General features: G+C 38.9%; 2 pseudogenes across 1 annotated transcript in view; one reads left to right on the top strand and one right to left on the bottom strand.

The window, feature by feature from the left end:
* Positions 1 to 1,462: 1,462 nt before the first annotated feature.
* Positions 1,463 to 5,963, bottom strand: LOC149046221 (uncharacterized; annotated as a pseudogene).
* An 8,612-nt stretch (positions 5,964 to 14,575) lies between these two features.
* LOC149046216 (DDB1- and CUL4-associated factor 1-like) overlaps positions 14,576 to 20,751 on the top strand; it is a 27,568-nt pseudogene continuing 21,392 nt past the window's right edge. Inside the window, exons 1-8 of the transcript XR_016186502.1 lie at positions 14,576 to 14,599; positions 15,078 to 15,212; positions 15,334 to 15,573; positions 16,170 to 16,271; positions 17,062 to 17,220; positions 17,787 to 17,966; positions 18,722 to 18,928; positions 19,332 to 19,421. The product of XR_016186502.1 is annotated as a DDB1- and CUL4-associated factor 1-like (transcript). The remainder of the gene's footprint in view (positions 14,600 to 15,077; positions 15,213 to 15,333; positions 15,574 to 16,169; positions 16,272 to 17,061; positions 17,221 to 17,786; positions 17,967 to 18,721; positions 18,929 to 19,331; positions 19,422 to 20,751) is intronic.

Raw genomic sequence — 20,751 nt, 5'->3', positions numbered from 1 at the left:
AACAAGGACTCACCCTGACAAACAAGAAATGATCTCACTTTCCGAAAAGGAACGCTCTTTTAAACATAAACAAACTTCAAAAATAAGTAAAGGAAGCAAAACAATGAACAAAATAGATTTTTTCTTGACTTAGTTATTCCGGCGAGAACAAATGGTGAATGATTCACTCCTGGAAGCAAGCCTCTGAGGAAAAGTGAGAACACCGTTTAGGCAAAACTCTACAATTTGTGTACTTTACTAGCCTGTTCACAGACTCTCTTCATTTTTAGATATCGTCGAGTGCACGTATAAAAAAAAACCGCGTTCCGCCCTCTCTCACGAGCAATCGCTTATCTTGTGCGCGCACCAAATTCCCAAAACAGAAAAACGTCTGTGAGCAGGGTAGTACTTTCTGTTGCTACATATTTTTCCCACGGAGCTGGCAAGTGCAATTAATGACGGCTTTTTTCAGCAAGTCAACGTAGAGCGCTTTGCGGCGAACAGGCTTGGGAGGTACTTCTAATTCTAGTTGCTGACAAATGTTTTGAAGCATTCCAAGTTTAAGTCGCTCCAGAGATCCTCCCTTGGCCATGGCACAGATATCGTACTGATCGTAAGTGATGGGTTGCTGTAGCGTGATGGATAGGATTGTTTCTCTTGCCATGGTAAAGTTTTCCTCTTCTACTACAGCTTGGATTTCAGCATCGTCGGATGTTTGCCGTCGGACCTTCGCTGCAAGACGTGAGAAATATGAAGTGCACTGCTGCGGGGTAAGAAACTCGGATACTTTGAACAAACGAACACCATCAAGTCTTTGTGCACGTCTCATTTCACGTGATACGATATCACCGTCCAGTTTTCTGCCGCTGGTTTGACCAATTGTAAACTTCGCATTTAGATAATCCCTCTGGTTTTGGTTAAAGCGATATGCTTTTTTGCTCGGCTTTAGCGCCCATCCTTCTTTTACCTCTACTTCGCCGGATGTAGCTTCTCTTGTATCCCTAAAAGACGCAAACGAAATAACTTGACTGGTCGTGCCCTCCTCCAACCTGGACTTGTAGTCCAGTTTGGCAAGGTCTAACAAAGACCGTTTCTCTAAAGACTTGGTACATTTCTCTAAAGATAGGTACTTTTCGAGAGAAGACAGCCTTTGAAAGACCTTAACACACCCATCCTGAGGGCAGGTAAACACGGATGACGATTCATTTGTATTGTCAGTGGGATCATGAACCTGCTCCACTTCCGTCTCTTGCTTCTTCCTTGACTGAGTCGGTTTTGGGCTAAGGGGTTTAAAGTCTCCAGAAGAAAACTCAGATAAAAGCCAACCAATGCCATGCTCTGAAGTAGATAACACATAAAGAAACAAGATTTACATAAACAGCACTGTTAACCTACTTCAATAATTTACTCTGCACAGTCTGTGAAGAGTGCCCCTTTGGTCCACTTTGCTGCGCGAACAGATGAAACGTTTGCTTTTTACATATTATGACCGGACATGTTCTTCAGAACCGCCATATTCTGCAAAGTTCGTTTTAAAAATTTTGTAGAACAAATCAAGGACTTAAATTTATTAAGTGTCTAAGGGGCTTAAGTCTTTTACAAAGCAAAACCCCACGGGGTGGCAGACACCCGCTCCTCCTGCGTACCAGGATGGGAAATGGATGCCTTTCATGCGTCTGAAGGCTATAACAAACGATAAACGTACACCTTTTTACTCAAACTATAAAAAAATATATATTTGCGCGATGAAATAATTCTAAAAAAGGAAGAATTGTGAATTTTCATTAGACTAACCTTCTGATGTTGTTTCCAATGGGATCTCTTTTCCCTTTCCCATACCATAAGCGCGCCAAGCTACGAGAATTTCGTCTTTAAACTCGAAATTGTTTAATTTGTTGATACCAATAATCTTTCTGTTGTCATCTACTACTGCTTCCTCTTCAACACTTTGCATGACAGCAACTCGAACTCCTTCTATCCCCCCATGCGAAAGAAGAGCACTCTTCAGTTGTTCGACATTGGTCACGTCATTTCCTTCGTTTACGAAAGTCCTGACGTGATTCTTGCAGGTTGCAGCGAGCCTGTCTGCGGCACCTTTTCCACCCTGTGGGTCAGAAAAGTCAATGCGCTTGATTTCGATGCCGGTGGAGGAGGATATCACTGGGCATGAGAGTACGGTGGACGACGAATGATAACATCCTGCGTTATCTTGGCGAAAGAACGCCTTGTTAATCTCACTGTGCTCCAGCTTGATGGTATTCAGGACATCCTGCATGATTTTAACCACTGCAGCACTGCCTTGATTGCACGACTGGACTATGTGCAGAAAGCCCTGCCACTGGAGTACCCCGTTCACACGACGGTAGACGACAGAAACGTGCCAGGAGATACCTCGCTTACCAAACCAGTCGGTTTGGGACTCTCTGTATTTTTGTGGCAGGAACTTCATGGCCCAGTCGTTAATTATCAAGACAGTGTTGTCGTCAAGTTTCTCCAGTGCATCTATTCTCGCTTGGTCTTGGTTAGCTGATCTAAGGATGTGGCATTTCCAGGACATTATGGCCTGCTGGGCTGTCTGGAATATAAATAGCGCTTCGTCTTTCGCGTCCTGAGTCGGAAAGGTCGTCTCGCCAAGGACCCGTTCAATCTTTGCCAGAGTTTCTTGAAGACTTTGACAACGGTCACAAAGATCAGTGTGTTGGTGACTGCATTATTGCTGGTAATCTGCATCACTACTGTCGCTAAGAGCAAACAACACACAATGGTCTGCTACGTTAGAGGGGCTTGTGACATGAACCTGTTGATAAAACAAAACTGAGATTACTGTTTGTCTGTGCTTATACTTCAATATAATAGTTAATCAAATGATTTTTTAATCTAACATATATTATTAACGTAAGGGGGCGAATAACTTTTAACCTTAACCTTAGAAAAAAAAACTATCCTCGTGCGCGCATTGTTAATCTCGAGAATTTATGTAAGCTAGTTACACGTGCACCACTTAGTGAAGAAAAAGAGTACAAAATATATATTTGTTTTACGGAATGATTTTGTTGACGAGGTAAAATAAGTACTTACTTTTAGTTTTATTCAAGCTATCTTTCTGGAGTCAGAATTCACATTACCTTATAGTCCCCCTTCAAATACTGCTTGCTTGTCATAAGAGCTTGCACAACTGTAGTCTCCCACTCCTTGCCGGAACCTAATCCCCCTATTTGGCGTACGAGGGCCACGAGATCATCAAATGCGCGAGCACCTTCAGCTGCAAAATAATGTAAGCCCTGCAGTGATTTTCTTACAGAGGCACTGCACTCAAAGAGTATCCGTCTCATAGTAGTTTCGCTGAATGGTTTGAAGTTGATCTCCAAACAGTACTGAGTGTACTGTTGTATCACTCGCTCGGGTATCATCATACGGATTACGTTAGGTACTTGAATAACCTCACCAGACGAAAGCTTGAGATGTTTCTGCCCAAATGGAAGGTCCTGAACAAGATGCGGGCTCGTGATGAAACCAAGAAAGTGGTCAAGCTGCCTCAAGTCTACTCGTATTCGTGTGGTAGGCTGTTGTGGAACTTGAGCGCCTCGGCCAAACTGTGATCGATGAAGATTAGCCATGGAGTATCGGTATCTTGTCAACCCCGGGATATAAAGGGAAATGTCGTTGAAAGTTCAAACCCCTGCCATAATCGAAAGCACTTGTCTACGGGTATCCCAGCTGGTTGCATTCTGGTACGCTTCTGCTAGTGCCTCTAAATACAAATGCTCTGAATGTGACAACTCACTTACACCTAGGGCCTTGTTCATAGCCGTAGAAGAGGCTAAACGTCGCCAGAGTTCACCAGCATTATCAGGGGTGACGCTCTTTAGCACAGTTGCTACTATTTCTGTGGCTCTCCTTGTTTGACGTTGTCTTGTTCGCTCAGAGGAATCACTCCAAGAAAGCCATGGCTTTCCAAGCGGTTCAAGTTTGCATGCTGCCAGGAACTCACTCAGCTTTTCGCGCGGCTCATGTAAGATCACAGGTGTGGGCTCGTCACTCTGAGTGGAAGCTGTGCTTATTGTGTCTGGTGACAGAAAGGTGTCATCAGCGATTGTTAGACGTTCAAGGCTTTCTGCGAACTCTTCAACAGATTGACCGGTATCACTTTGTCCTGGAGATGAGTTTGAGCTGTTCTGTAACGTACAAAAAAGACGTTTAGACATCAATGTTACTTCAATATTTCTGTTTATTTTGTCACTGGGCATTAGTTTTTTTTATTATAGTTCGAAACTTAAGTTATACATCATTTAAAAAAAAAGAAAATATGAATTTACATGCATACCGCTATCATTATCAATACTCCCGCTCCAGCCAGACCGAAAGGAATTTAAAGAAACGAACAGTGACCTATTCGTCTTAAAATCATTTTCAGAGTCATTTTCAAAGTTTACAGTTATTCACAGTTACCCAGCCCTTTCGGAATTTTGGCATTTGTTATGTTGGAATAACTGTCTGTATCCAAGGTTACCGTTTACTTACTTACATTTGCTTCTGAAGTCTCTAGTTCTACGCATGGAGTAACTTCAATCATTGGTGCGGGTGTCACTTTCTGTTGTTGGTTTGTCTCCGCGAAATGTTGCTTGCACATTCTGCAAAGAGCTGTAGCAAAAATAAATGTTAACCTTGTTAAAAGGCCATCGCCGATTTCTTTACTATTCTTCAAAGCCATTTTCTTCTTTGGGGGGGAGGGGAACAGGAGTATAAAGGGTATTGTAACGCTTGCGCATATGTTGCTTTACGCCCTCGCTCGTTTAAAATTAAAGCGTATACTTTAGCTACAAATGTGTTACGATAAACTTACGCGATCCAACTTGAATAAGTATTCCTTCAGTGTTTAAAATAAATGCAGATAGAACGCTGTCCAAATGCCGATCGCCTTTGACCGAGGCTGTTTTGTGAGCAGCTATATCTAGTGGAATGCTACACTTCACTTTTGAGGATCTCCAGCGCATACCAAATTCCGCTCTGTGGCGAGGGCATATTGTCAATGACAAGTGGGACTCTTCCACTGCAAATACCCCTAAACAAAGGTAAAGGGAAAATTATCCATTGCATACATCTCGAGCGAGTTGAGAGGCTCGTGTGCTAGGAGATCTCGAGGTCCCCTTTTTCATAAAAACGTCTTTAAAGTCTGTGTATCAGTGACAGGTGTGTGTGCGTGGGTGGCGGAGCGGGGGGGGGGGGGGAGGGGGTGGTGAATAAAGATCTTTTTTGCTATCGTAAGCGTTAATATTAGATTTGCAAAATATTAACGCCGCGGATAAAATCCTGCGATTTTTAAAGAGATGAACTCGTTTGCTTATTGTTCTTGCAAGCAGGATACAAAAGAGTGGTACACAAGTACTGGGGACAATAATTTTGTCAAATGGAAGGGGACATTTCGGTTCGACCGACCGAAATAACCTGACCGACCGAAATAACCTGACCGACCGAAATAACCTGACCGACCGAAATAACCTGACCAGTCAAAGTGGACCAGCTTCAAAGGCGTTCCCAAATATTCTGGTAGGACCGAACCGAAATGGTCCATTCCATTTGATTTCTAACCGAAACTTGCGGAATTTTGGGCTGAATGGAAAGCACCCGAAGATTTTCTTAGAATAACATGAGCATCGTGAGGTCTGTGATAAAGAGATGATGGAAATGTACACCACTATTAGCCGCTACGTAAGACGGTAAGACAGTACATAAGATTTACCTGCTCTTGCTAACAGCAGTTTCCATTCAGTGTCAAGTGCTGTATCTGCTTTTAATCCATACAGCTCGCAGTGCCTCGAAATGTCCCTTGTACAATTTCTTAAAGCGAGAACTTCAACTTGGCCTGGATAATCGGTGCTTAAACCACAGGGTGTGGCGTCGTGTAATAAACCAGAAAAACTACATGAGTGAAACGTTGCCGAAGCCATGACAAAAAACAAAGCTCTCCCAACAAACGAGACAAACTCCACCAACGCTGTTTCGGTATTCGTAATACTAGACGGGAATAATTCAATTAAAAATAATATCATAGAGGCACGTGCAATAGTAAGTGGCGAAACAGTTCGTGACAATATATAAATTTTATTCCAGGAGCATTTGACCTGGAAATGTTTTATTATTATTGTTCCTAGAGTCGAATATTTTTACACTGATGATCTATAAACAGACGTACGGTTGTACATTTTTTCATTGGGACAGCTGTAATTGCTTCTTTGTCTGTTTACATTGTGTACGAAGTATAGCACGTACTGTCATATGCGACAAGCTAGCGTGACCAATCTTTGCACGTTTGCTAAATTACACGTCATATGATCTTGTTATCCCGTCTAGTATCTGATTTTTTCGCACAATAAGAATAATACTCACCTTGTTAACTGTGTGGTTTGAGCAGTGGTTAATTTTCATCATTGTATGTTATTTTCGGACCAAAACATAATCGGGTTTCATTATTATTAAAGCGTCTGATAATGCGTAATAAGCGCTGCGTGGGAAGTGTTTAGATAGCTCAAGCACTGAAGTTGCTGGACACATTTTGGTCAAAATCAGGTATGGATGAGTTGCCACTTCACAGGACAAACAGATTGAGAGATGGATTTAACTTCTATCGTAACAAGCAATGGTAAGTTGTTCGTTCAACAAAACTTTGCGTTAAAAATATGAATTTATTCAGCGGGCCGTCTAATTTGCATAAATTTTATTTACTCAGATACTCAAATTGCTTCCTTTAGTGTGAGGACTATATTGGATTTCCAGAGCTAAAACTTTCCAGTAATTTAGTTCAATAGCCAAGGTTTTATTCTATATGGGTTTTACTAGGAAGCGGCATATACCAGTGGCCTTTTACAACAGTTAAAGTTCGCCTTCATTTATTAACATTTCCAGGGATACAAATTTGACCTTTTTAAACTTGTCGATTGTAAATTGGTAAAAACTTCTTTCTTTAAATTTCTTTCAGGAAATTAAAGAGTCAGTACGAAATAATACTTGGCTGAAGTTTCGATGTTAGGGATTGTTTCTTATGCGTTCACCGTTTTCTCGAAGTTGCGGTCGGATTTTGTTCTTTTGAGTACGAAAAACCAGCAAAAAATCGATTTTTCAAACTTTTTGTAATTTCTCCCGTACAATGAATCGCTTGAACCCAAAATTATTTTTTCTTCAATAAGGTTACTAAAAGGGATGTTTTGGCAAGAGGAAAAAAAATTCGTTTTTTTCACGAGTGTCATGCGATTTTCGATTTTCTCGGAAAATGGCTCTTAAAATAACTTTGGCCATCACAAGAACCGTCTTCATGCCATTAAAGTTCTTAATCTAAAGATGGCCCAATGTGACAGCATTCAACCAAAAGCCAGTTCAGTTTTGTAAAACTACCTCTGCATGTGATTTACCTCACAGCTTTATTTCGCTGTGTTGGAGGTGTTCTTGCAAATGAGGGGTTCTTGAAAAATATAGCTTTTTTTTGTATATTTTTGAAAAGACAGTTAGCCTTCCAATTTAATGTTACTTTTTGAGAATAGCATTTTTACGCTAAGCCCATATAAAGAATAAGAAGATGTACAGAAGTAGAAGTTACCTATCAACATCAGTACTTACTGCATTGTTGTTCGTCTGATCCATCACTACAGTCAGTCTCCCCATCGCAGCGGTAAGACGCTGGGAAACACTGTTGTTGATTTACACAAGCAAAATGATCGTCTCCACAAGTTGCTAGCAGACGATTAAAAGAAACACATGAACCGTGACAAAACGTTGGCACTTCTTGTACATTTCTAACCAAAAATATATAATAAATATTAAAGGCTACTTCATGACTTGAGCAGCTTACTTTTAATGATTGATCTTTTGTGATTGACATTTTGCAGTGACTTTTCATCAAAGACAAAGTTTGATAACCGTCAACAACCACTTTATATTTTTTCAGTCTATCGTTATCATTTTATCGAGTTCTGTTTTTAATAACCTTTTCATCGATTCATAGTTTTAGAATATCCGTGAGTTTTAGTTGTCTTGACAGGAAGGCTTTGTAAACATATATGGAAAAAAGATAAACTGAAATCAGTGAACATGTTTGATCAGTTTCTTTCCTCCATATCTTATACAGCCTCACTATCAAGCAGGAGGTGACCAGCTAACTTTGGTTTTTGTTCGGTTTTTGTTGTTTCAATCCATCTCTTGAAATCAATATTTTTAATACTGCAATGATCCTCAACCTTAGATTTTCTATTGATAGTTACATGTAAATCAAATAAATACAAGCGACGTGTTCAAAATATGCCATTCCTTTAATGTGGTTATCTGAGCAATATTACAAGGAGACGACATAAAGATAGATTTAGATTTATGATACTTACCGTTAGCTGATTGGCGCAGGAAAAACATGAAAGAAAGGGAAAAGTTACTCAATTGATCTATTAGTATCATTACGATACTGTTAAGCTGCATGAAATTTTGGTTATGGCGCACTGGCGAAAAAAGTTTACGTGTAAAAGAAAAATTCATTCGTAAGCTCTACATGAGCAATTTAATATCCCCTGTGTTGGGACAGTTCGCCTTTTCGCCTTTTCGCGGTCAATTAATACAGTCAGTTAAGGCAATGCCGATGGGTGCAAATCTCGAAGTGTTCATTCACTGCATGCATGCGTAATAATGGTTGCTTTAAAAATTTATCATGTAGAGCATTTTACGTCGCAAAGTACAAATCATCATTTCTGGTCTCCCAACTAATGCATTTGATTTTTTCCAACGATAAGATACAAAAGGAGTTCATATCGTATATGAAATCGCCGCTATCTCATTCAAGTAGTTGCAGTTTATTTCATGCGATTTTAAAATGACTTTGGCCATCACAAGAACCGTCTTCATGCCATTAAAGTTCTTAATCTAAAGATGGTCCAATGTGACGGCATTCAACCAATAGCCAGTTCAGTTTTGTAAAACTACCTCTGCATGTGATTTACCTCACAGCTTTATTTCTCTGTGTTGGAGGTGTTCTTGCAAATGAGGGGTTCTTGAAAAATATAGCTTTTTTTGTATATTTTTGAAAAGAGAGTTAGCCTTCCAATTTAATATTACTTTTTGAGAATAGCATTTTTACGCTAAGCCCATATAAAGAATAAGAAGATGTACAGAAGTAGAAGTTACTTATCAACTACAGTACTTACTGCATTGTTCGTCTGATCCATCATTACAGTCAGTCTCCCCATCGCAGCGGTAAGACGCTGGGAAACACTGCTGTTGATTTGCACAAGCAAACTGATCGCTTCGACAAGTTACTAGCAGATGATTAAAAGAAACACATGAACTGTGACAAAACGTTGGCACTTCTTGTACATTTCTTACCAAAAATATATAATGAATATTAAGGGCTACTTAATGACTTGAGCAGCTTACTTTTAGTGATTGATCTTTTTTGATTGAGATTTTGCAGTGACTTTTCATCAAAGACAAAGTTTGATAACCATCAACTTCCACTTTATATTCTTTCAGTTTATGGTTGTGAATTTATCGACTTCTGTATTTAATAACCCAGTCGTTGATTCATAGTTTCTGAAAGTTTACTTAAAAACAGCCCGTGCGAATTTTTTTCTCCGGATGGCGCCTAAGAAGGTCTGACTCCGTCCCGAACGTAGCCGGATACAATTTCTTGATAGCAACAAACACGATTGTTGTGCTGCCTAGTTAAGTTCTCCCACCGATAAAGGAACGATAGGCAGTCTGAGACTGCACGTGGCTACTGATAAAGCTACTGATACAGCACAGTGACCAATTGACTTTCAACCAATAATTCAAAGGTAACAAATAATCATATAAATAATAACAATGATAGCAATAGCAAAGGTTAGTTTCCCTTTGTTCTCGATGAGAGATAAAGCCTTCCAATTTACTGAAACTCTCACAAAACGATTGGAGTACAAATTAAATTTCCTGCATCATACACAATTCAGAAGTTAACTGACTCGACTAACGCCAGCATGAGATGTTGAATGGTTTAGACCGGTTGTTACAAGTACTAAGTGTATCATTTCTGTCAAAATTTGGAGTAACGGGTTAACTCCTTCAAGGTCTCCTTCAGTTACAGAAAAGTCTGTTCAGAATAGGGTTGGAATTTGTAATGCGTCTATCATGCTAAACCTTTTTTGGTTGTAAGGTTTCATAGGGAATCACTCGCTTGACTAGAAGTTAAATATTACAAAATGGGAGTAGCAACATACTCGCAGATGTGCAGGGGACGGCTACCAGCAGGAGCAGTAGAACAACCTGGGGATTCATGACAATCTTTGTGGAAACAAAAAAAAGGTAAAAAGTAATAAAAATCGAATGTAATGAGTCAAATTGTTCCTCTTTTGGTAGGAAAGTAAGCAATCCGCTGATTGTTGTGCTGCCTAGTTAAGTTCTCCCACCGATAAAGGAACAATAGGCAGTCTGAGACTGCATGTGGCTACTGATAAAGCTACTGATACAGCACAGTGAACAATTGACTTTCAACCAATAATTCAAAGGTAACAAATAATATAAATAATAACCATAATAGCAATATTAGTAATAATTCATAGAGGGCTAGCTCGAAAAGCTAACGGTTCCTCCAGCCTCTAGGCTCCAAAATGATACAACTATGTTTATTTTGCCTGTTCATTATAATCATTTTTCTTATTTCATTGTTATTCCATTTTTGTGAGAAATAAAGACTTGTTGTTGTTGTTGTAGAAATTATAATAATGATAATGATGATAATGATGCTACTATGGTCACAAGCCATTGAGAAACGATCGAAATTGCGCTTGAAAACTTGTTGTGCAATTTGATATCTAACCATTAGAACTTGAAATGAAGATTTTATGTTGACATTAGCAACAATGAAATGTTCTGATATAGACAGTGCAGCTCAAAGATAAGGGGACATTGTATAGAAGTACCATGCGCACGTATCAATCGACATACGTCGACATACTCGCATAAATACGCTTATGTCCTTCTCGTATGGGCCTTTGTTATTCATTGCTCTACCTGTGCTTTGAGTGGTATTGAGTTGTACAAAGAAAAGAGATGGTACTGCAAAAGCGCGGCTGCTAGCATAAAATGGGCAAATTAATTTTAAAAACGTCGATGAAAGCTATCGTGTGAAATATGTCTGTCATATGATAAAAATATGACTTTTATTTATTTATTTTTTTTGGTATTCTATTTTGTTGTATTGCAATTTCTGGTCACTTACACCTGTATAATCTATTTTGTTGTATTGCAATTTCTGGTCACTTACACCTGTATAATAATATTGTGGCATTTCTAATAAACTTGTAAGGGAGCAAAAAGAGGAACACTTTACCTTTCTTGCCCCTTGGCAGTGATCTGACTCAAAACGTTCGTACAATCTGAAAAAGTAAAACATAATCAATTAAGAACTGTGAAAATTAAAGAATAGAAATTAAATCATTCGTAACTATGTTACTTGTTTGTCACACCATTCCTGAAGCCACTTGAAGTGACTTCTGAATAGGCAAGCTTAACGAGAATTTTGCTACTAATCTGCTCCTTAAAGATACTCATTCCAACACGGTAAAAGAAACTGAATTAGACAAAAACCGAGACTTCTTGATATCAAATTGGGTTGAGCACTGTTAAGCATCAACCCTCGACACGTTTCAAGTGAGCAATTACCTTGGATGCAAAATGTTTTAGAGAGAAACCCTTTGTGAAAATACACAGTTACTCGTGGGAAAAAGAACGTTCTCTTGAGATAGAAAACAAAATTATAATAGTGTATACGATAATAATGACAATGATAATTGTAATTGTTGAAAAACAAATACCAGTCATAATATTATTATGTTTTCTTTAATGCCGAATAATAATTATCTATTATCACCATCATTTTACCTTTGAATTTTTCTTCAAGTTATTAGTAGTTAGCCGTTTTCTTTAGAACGAGCGGCTAAGAACAAATAATGTAAATTAACCAAAATATAATAGCTAATTTAACCGATAGGTGCTGTGAAGAAAAATGTCCGACAAATCTTTTTTTTAGATATTCTAGCGCACGGTGCGTTTCCCGTCCGTTGATAACAATAAGTGGATTACCTCAGAATTGCATGACCTCTCCCACGGATTTCTTTTCCCCTCCAGTGTTGTCTTGTTTTCTTCCTATTTAATGTACTATTTTAAGACAAAATACTTCAGCAGTTTTTCCTTTTTCGTTAGGAGGAAAACAGGTGAATGTGCAAATATAAGTTATAACGACCACTTAGATCTAGAACTATAAAAGCAACGCTTATTTAACAAACACTTTATCAGAGATAAAACATACAGAAGCAAAGTACTCTAAAAAATATTGGCCCAAAAATGCGTAGTATACTGCGATAATGGTGTTAACACAACAATAATCTTATGTCTGTCGAAGTCGCCCCTTGATCAGAATTAGAATCAGTACTTGTATGGTACTAAAAACCATCAGCTTTAAAATAACTATATAACAACCGAGTCGAAATAATAGGGATGATGATCATCGGCGATGATCAATTTTACACGGCACATCATCAGCAGGTAACAACTGAATTATATAATATTTAGAATTACCATGTTTTCAATGTTCCACACGGTACAAAAATAGCCTAGAAAAAATTACCTTTCTCTAAGGTGTCTCTCTGAGAATAAATAGATTCCTGCCGAACAAAGTCGAAAGTCGCTGAATATAAATATTCCTTCCGTGATAGCAAAAACCAAAAAAAAAAGGGAAGACGGTGCCGTTAACTTTGCATAAAGATGTATTTCAGAATCCAATAATCATTCTCTTTAAATGTTGATGACCTCACCTCGAACAGAGCAAGTAAGAGGGCAAGAAAATTATAAGCTTGCAACCATCTGGAGAATGCAATTAACTTCTGAATAAACAGGTTTATATAACTAGAATTTTATTATCACTTGGTTCCGTCATGATAATCAATCCAACACGTTAGAAAATTCAGATCTAGAGTAACTGAGGCATCTTGTGGTTATTATGAAATTTTTTATAACGCTGCTAAGAATAAAACGTTCAAGGCGTTTTAAATGAGCAAACACCTTTGACGCGAATAATTCTGAGGAGAAACCCTCCGTAAAAGATAGATAGTCATGAGATGGGTAAACACTGCTCTGTTGGGATAGAAAAGGCGAGAATAACAATGACAATTGCAATAATGACGATGATGATACATGTAAATAATAAAAATACTAATAACCATACTGATAAAATAGACAACGATAATCTATAGAGGGGTAAATTCTCATCTAGCTTTAATGTTTTCGAATACCGTTGCTGATCGGCAAATTAGCATAATATTCTCTTTGTTGATCAAAGATAAGAATCCTGACATCATCATTGTTTTGAATCAGCCAATCAAGTGAGAGATCCTTGAAGCTTGAAGCCATCTGGTGACAAATAAAGTTTTGTGACGGCATTAGACTGTTTCAACCGTCAGCTGTCAAGCAATTTTTCCATTTTCAACAGTTTCTAATTTCCTTTCGCTTTGTCTTTCTTCGTTTGTTTTTGTTTTTCGTTTTAGTTTGGTCTCCTTTTGTTTTCCAAGTGTGTATTGATTCGTCTTGCTTTTTTCTATAACGTTTTTGTTTCAGTTTTTGACAGTTATCAGTAATTGGCAAATGTTTATTTGCGATCAGGCGGCCGACAAAAAATTTAAATTTTAACGCCCACAATGCAAATGAACCAAAATACATAATTAGTTCACTCCACCGAGAAGAAAAATGTCCAACATATAGAGTCTCCTATAAATATGAATATTAAGGCACTGTTTGTTTCCATCTCCTTGCGATAAAAAGGGACACCGCAGGATTGAAAAATGTTCCCTACCTTATTTTCCCTTTTTTTTCTTTGTTTCTATTTTCTTTTGATGTACTGTCTTTTAAGACAAAAATGCTTCTTTCGTTTCTTTTTTTTTAAGAAGAGAATCGCTTGAGCGTGCGGATGTAATATGTTGGCTGGCTTACTCTCAGGAAGGCAAACAGGGGTGGGCTGGGGGGAGGTTAAACCTTTAACTTTCAAGATCTGATTGCTAATTCTCACCTCTTTGTGCTGCACATTTCCTTTTTAATTGGATACAAGAATTTGATGTTAGATCAAGATGACAACCTCTACCTGATAAGTTTGAATATTCTCATTACCTGTCTGCTGAATAATGTATGGATATCATGGGAAGAAGATTCATAGTGATCACCACTGGGAGTGAAAGGATAACCAATCCCACTTCCCCTGAGAACAATTTTTAAAAGGAATAATAATGATGAAAAGATAAGAAAAACAATATCTCTTGGCGATAAGTTTAATCTAAACGCCCACCGAGTGACGCATGTCGATGGTTTACGGAACATCTTGCAAAGATAGAAAAACACTCAGTTGAAGAAACACTGGATTAGTAGAAAGGCTCGAACATATGGAATAATGTAATAGATAACTTTAGGGAAAAATAACGGAAGTCAAATGACATCGATCCCCCTTTTCCCCTTCGCACCACTCTCTCTCCCCCCCCCCCCCCCCCCACCATACCAAAAAAAAAAACCCCAAAAAACCCCAGAAGACTAAGAAAACAAAATGAACTTACGCCTTGTTCACAAGGTTGGTAGATAGGGGTGACAGAGACAGAGTGAATTGTTTGGGAGCCTTTCCTTCTTCGAAAGACCGTGGGAACCGTTTGAACCCATGACCTCTGCGATAACAGTGCAGCACTCTACCAGCTGAGCTAACAAGCTAACAGTGAGCTGGTCAATATGTTGAATATAGCAATTTTTAAGAGTGACCGCTAAGGTTACAAGAGTAAAGGAAATGATCAGCTGTTAAAGAAGCTAAATTCTCCTTGTCAGCACCTTAAGAAATGCAAGAGAACAGTATGAAGAATATGATTATTGATGTTAGGGTGCTGAGGGCTTTTTGTTTTTAGCTTTGTGGTTAACAGCATTTGTGTTTCAAATGTCTGAGTGCAAAGTTGGCTTTTCACATCTCAGGAATTGTCTATTGTCAGTCATTGCATTTTTTTGTTTGAAAAACTCTTGTAAACTATAAGCTGAGGATTAAATGTTGAATTTCACATGTTTAGGTTCCCTCTATGCTGCAACGGCTGCACATTTTAATGGACTTGTCAGACCTTACACAGCCCGCTGTGACAGACCTGTCAAACAGGATTATCCTGAAAGCAAAGACAAACAGGAACAAGAGCGAAAACAGTAACAGCGTGAGTAACAAGATAAAGAAAGTGAATCTTGCTGAGCCAGGACCATCATGCACTGGGGGGGGGAGGGGGGGATAAGGGGGAGGAGGAAGTTTGCCAAGTAGGTTTGCCCTGCACAAGTTAACTCAGTTTCCTTAAAATTTGTAAATATTTTCCTTTTGTTTCAGGCAAAAGTTATCCACAAGCAAAACATCCATTGGGAGTTAAAACAAGCAAGGGTTTCCGTTCCACTGGAAATGTAATTTGTGCACCTAAGGGAGGGTACCACATAGTCCCTATGTCCTTTTCCCTCTCCCCCCTGACTCTTGGCATGCAGCAGAGACTAATTCTACAGTATCTGACTCCCTTGGGGGAGTATCAGGAGGTACGTGCTGTAATTAGGCACTTGAGCATTTAATGATATATGAAGAACAGAGAGAGTCTCTCCACCGAAGTATGTGAGAAGCTTGTGGGAAAAGGGCTCTGGATTAAGGATAAATTGGAAATGTCACACGACTTGAAAATTTGAGTTTGGACCGTTTTAACTAGTCGTGTGCGAGCAAGAATTATTTTTTGGAGGAAGGGACATACGTTGGCCTCGGTCAGAAGATAAAGAACTCGGATCAAGAATTTTTGATCATCTGATGTGCTTTAACTGAACGTGCGCGAGCAGGAAATTCTTTTTGGATGAAGGGACATAAATTGGTCTCGGTCAGACGATAATGCACTCGGATCAAGGATTTTTGATCATGTGAGTCGTGTTAACTAATTGGCGCGAGCAAGAAATATTTGTTGGATGAAGGGACATGCATTGGCCTTGGTCAAAAGTTAATGCACTCAGCTCTGAATGAAGAGGTTCTCTTTGAGCCGTACCAAATTTTATCAGTTGCTATGGCAACTAAAACAGTCGTAGCTGAGCCTGAAGCATTGCTTGGCCATTGATTTATCTTGACACATTTTTCTTTGAACATTTCAATTCAGCTGTTGCCGACAGTGTTTGAGTCTAAAGCCCTGGATCTTGTCATGCACTACATTACATTCAAAGGCCAGGTGGACCTACAACTTGTCTTTGAAGCCCTCAAGGTAGGAAGGAGGGAGTAACGTCATGCTTTGTGTTGTACGTCTAGAATTTCATGCAGTTACGGTTGGTTTTCACCCTCGCCGGTGTACTTACAAAAAGCGTACAGCGACGTGGTCCTATGAAAATGAAACCGATAGAATCAGAAGCAAAATACTGATTCCACTTATGACTCCTAAGTCCTTCGCTAATGATATGTGAAAAATAAATTGCTGGAGTTTTCAGCCATCGGTTAGCTCAGCTGTGATTCCGAAAATCGAGTTTTCACTGGATCATAAGCGTTGGAGTTCTTAGCGGAATCAGAAGAAAAGAAATTGTTCGGAATATTCCGACTCCGATTTCGTCAAGCTTTTGGCTCCACTTACGACTCCAACTCTCGATTTTCTCTGGGTGGCTGCCACTCCTACAACTAATGAACAATTCGACTCCAATTCTGTCTTTTGTGTAAACGAACCTTTAGACACTCTACTTTAACTCTTCAACTCCCAGATCAAATTTGTAATTCTCCTCACTGTCAACCACAGAATTCTTATAATGTTAGTTCGGATAACTTAGTATTGGATCAGCTAATCCTGCCCGAATTGATAATTTTCTTTATTCTTATTACTTATCTGGTTGATATTGTACTGATATTGTACTGATATTGTATTGATATTGTACTGATATTGTAAGGAGAAATTCTGTCTTGGTCACTCGTGAAAGTTAAAGGTTAAGACAATAATGCATTGTGCCGACTGAGATCTGACAAAAAAAGTCTCAGAATTTAAAAGCAATTTCCTTTTATTGTCGTTTTAGTATTTGGCTTCCCTCCTTTGTCATAAAAAGTTTGCCACAGAATTTGTGACTCATAACGGTGTCCAGCGGTGACTAGAAGTGCCACGCCCATCTGTGGCTGCTACAGGATGTTCTATGTGTCTGTATTATCTCGCTTACAATGAGGACGCCATGGAGAGGGTAAGACATTTTTCCAATTTAAAAAAATGTTTTAAGTTTTCTGATTTGTACTTGTAAGAAATGCAATATTTAGTGCAGATTTAACTTACCAATGATTTGTGTGTTATGAGCAGACCAGAATTTTCTAAAAGAAAGAGGTAACGAGTATCGTTCCGTTAAATATGAAATAACAATGAATTGAATAACACATCTCTGCTTATTTTTCATCAATCTCTCCCCCCCCCCCCAAAAAAAAAAAACCTATTTATGTATAACGTATAACCCACAGGTAGATAAAACATTACAGCACTTATTGCTGCATGAAGAGAGATAAAAAAGGAATTAAAGAAAAACTGGTTAAATGGATAAATAAAATTGTAAGCAAGGAGAAAGAAAAAGAAAAAGATAAGGAACAAAGATAATCACTCAAAAAATGTTATCTTACAAAACTACCATTAATTCTACAAAAAAACTTCCATGATTAAATTCTTGGTGCTCTTTTTTCTACATGGGTCAGAGGATCATGAAATTAACAAACAGAATATGTCGACGGAGCCTCCTTAACTGTTTCAAGTAACTTGTTTCAGGTGTCCCTCCTACCAAATCCTGTGCTGAGTGACCTGGTCAAGTATGCATTGTGGCTTCTAGAATGTTCTCACGACTCTGGCAGATGTCACGCAACTCTCTTTTTCTCTCTCACGTGTTCATTTCGAGCAGTGCTGGAATTGTTCGACAGTAATGATGGTCTGTGGAAGCTTGTGAACCAGGTAATTAGTCATTTTTATTTATTAATTACACGACATGGTTTGGACCCCAGAGAAACGTGGATTGTGTAGTTCAATCGCCTGGAGTAGGATCACACCACGAGGTCTATTTGTTCTGTGACCTTTCCGTTCTCGTAGGAGTAGCAATTTCTCTTAATAACACTCATTCGAAATATTTTGCAATACGTAAAGAAATAAAAGAACGACTAAGGTAAATAATGATAATTTAATTAATAAATAAAATAGTGGATAACGTTGAAGGCCCATTCTGATTGGCTACTCAAACTCCGAATATCCGTTACTGTTCACCTCCAAGAAACTCGCGCGTGATTTGCGCACGGAAATATTGCAATCATCGCGGGAATAAATGAGTTAAAATCATCCCTTTTTGCTATATCATCTTACTGTTTAAATATATACTAAAACAACTATTCACCTCAGTGCCGATGGCTGGCGGTGGATATTCACCTCGCAGCTTCGAGACTCAGTGAATATCCACCACAAGCCAGCCACCTCCACTTCAATAAATCACGGTTTGTTACTTTTGAAACGTAGTTTAGAGACATGCCGACCGCTATGAATTAACAAGTATTTAGTACAGGCCGTGTTTGCATTTTCCAGACTGCGCAGTCTCGTTTAAATTTTTTCAAGCCATTTTACGGTCCTTTTCCACTTGCGTTTGCATCTTGAAAACAACGAATATTACTGGCTGCAAACCATTCTAAAAGAATCTTTTTTTGTTTAACCTTGTCTGGCAGCTAAGTACGCTTTCAATCCTTCGTCCCTATGAGGCAGAACTACTGAGTGATGATGAGGTGTTTGGTAGCCGGCAGACAGCAAAACACACTTGCATGGCTCAACGGAGATATTTTGATGCCCATCTTCACATCAGGGCAGATGCGCTGAGGAGATCTATTGCAAGGAACGAGGGTGGAACACCACCAGTTCCAGTTCCAGCGTATAAGGTGAATTTCCAAGCCTACTTTCTAATTCTAGGAGAAAATTTGTATATCTTTAGATGGGCAAATTCAGTATGTTATGTTATGTAAAAGGACTACGCCTGCTCGGCTGTTTTAGTTCAGAGAGGTTGGAAGTTAACTTAAACCTGGCAAAGGTTTTTGGCAGTATTCTGCTTAACATTTAATCCCATCCTTGTAAATTTTCTACTTTTACCACGAAAGTTTATGAACCTCGCCTAACAAACACTCCAAATCGTCTGAAATATTTACGCAGAAGATACTGTTTTTGTCTGTTTGTCTGTCTGCTTGGTTTTGTTTGTTTGTTTGTTTGTTTTTTCCGCAGTTTTGTCTTTGGTAACCAAGCATCATCTTGTTCAACTGATATTGATGAGCAATTGTTCTCTTTCAGGCTGCATCCCTGTCTCACAGCAGTGTAATGGAGAACTGTCAGTTGATGTTAGAGTATGCTCCAACAACACTGCGTTGGGAGCCTGTTGAGGTAACAACTGAGAAATAACGCAAAAGAAAAAAAAAGCGTCACATGGTCGTGGTTGATTATTTCGCAGAGGCGTATCTTGGTTTATTAAGTGGAGGGCACATGGTAGCATTGAACTCCTATGTAGAGTGTTATAGTATTTTTCACAGGGACTTGATACAATGTCCAGCTTCAAACTCGTAGCTTATGAAACCCCTCGATGGACACCATAACACCTACTTCCATTGCTTTGTTGTTGTTAGTCGTTATTCTCTTCGGTTTTGATATTATTATTATTATCATTATTATTATTATTATCATTGTTATTATTATTGTCATCATCATCATAATTGGGAAATGTGTCATGTCACGGTACGGTACGGTCACGTTTTCTCGGAGGCAAAGATAATTTCTTAAAATGTTTAAAGCAGCTTTTTTTTGGAATTGTTTATAGTCAAAAGTTTCCGATTATCGCCAACATTATTACTTATAAGAATGACTGACCGAAGAAAATTAAAACCTAGACGCAAATGGACGGAACAAATGAATGCCGATCTTCTAAGCTGCAAACGAGAGGCCGTGGCTATGACACTATTGGAACAACCACCGCTGGATGGTAATTTGAGGAAAAAAGGCTATATCAGAATTATGAGTGAGCTCTGGGATGCGAAAGGATACGGAGATCTCGGACTCTCAAGCCAGAACTTACGAGATCAAGCAGCTAGACTTGGGAAAACGCTAGAGGAGAGCTCAGAAAACCTATCGTGGGAGGCACAGACGGATGCAAATTCAAGAGTTCTCGCTCAAAGAATCGTGTCTACGGATGCACAAATCGGAGCAAACTCGACAGGCTTTACTTCTTTTCCCATAAATACAGATTTCTCTATTCTTGAAGAAACAGGGAGTGAATTACAATATGCTAATCTGTTAGCCTCTTCAAACCAAGATTTACATATAGCTAGTACTCCTCAAATCTCAGGAGACGTAGAGCAGAAAGAGCAAGGTGAAAACCATTTAAACAGCCCGGGATGCCTTCCAGAGTATAATACCATTTACAAGCCATCGATGATCAACTGCAGGAAACGAAGCGATACTAATGCAATTGTTATATCGACGTCAGTCATAACAGATGCTTACAACGAGATCGCAACCTGGAGAAAAAACGTATTTCTTGTACCGTATGGGAAAGTAGGACGGGATTTTATTGATCAAGTGACTTTGCATACTAATGACTGGAATAGTGGTTCCGACAATCAGCACATATCTCTGAAAGCAGCTTTTGTGCTTTTCGCTGTAGGGTTCCAAAAGCCAAGCCCGAAGTCTAAGGCAAAAGATCATCAAGATGTCTTGTCTA

The sequence above is a fragment of the Pocillopora damicornis genome, chromosome 5 (assembly GCF_964200805.1).
Source record: "Pocillopora damicornis chromosome 5, jaPocDami1.2, whole genome shotgun sequence".
NCBI classification, from domain to species: Eukaryota; Metazoa; Cnidaria; class Anthozoa; order Scleractinia; family Pocilloporidae; genus Pocillopora; species Pocillopora damicornis.
Note: the sequence above shows the minus strand (reverse complement) of the source record. Positions and strands in the feature narration are given on the sequence as shown.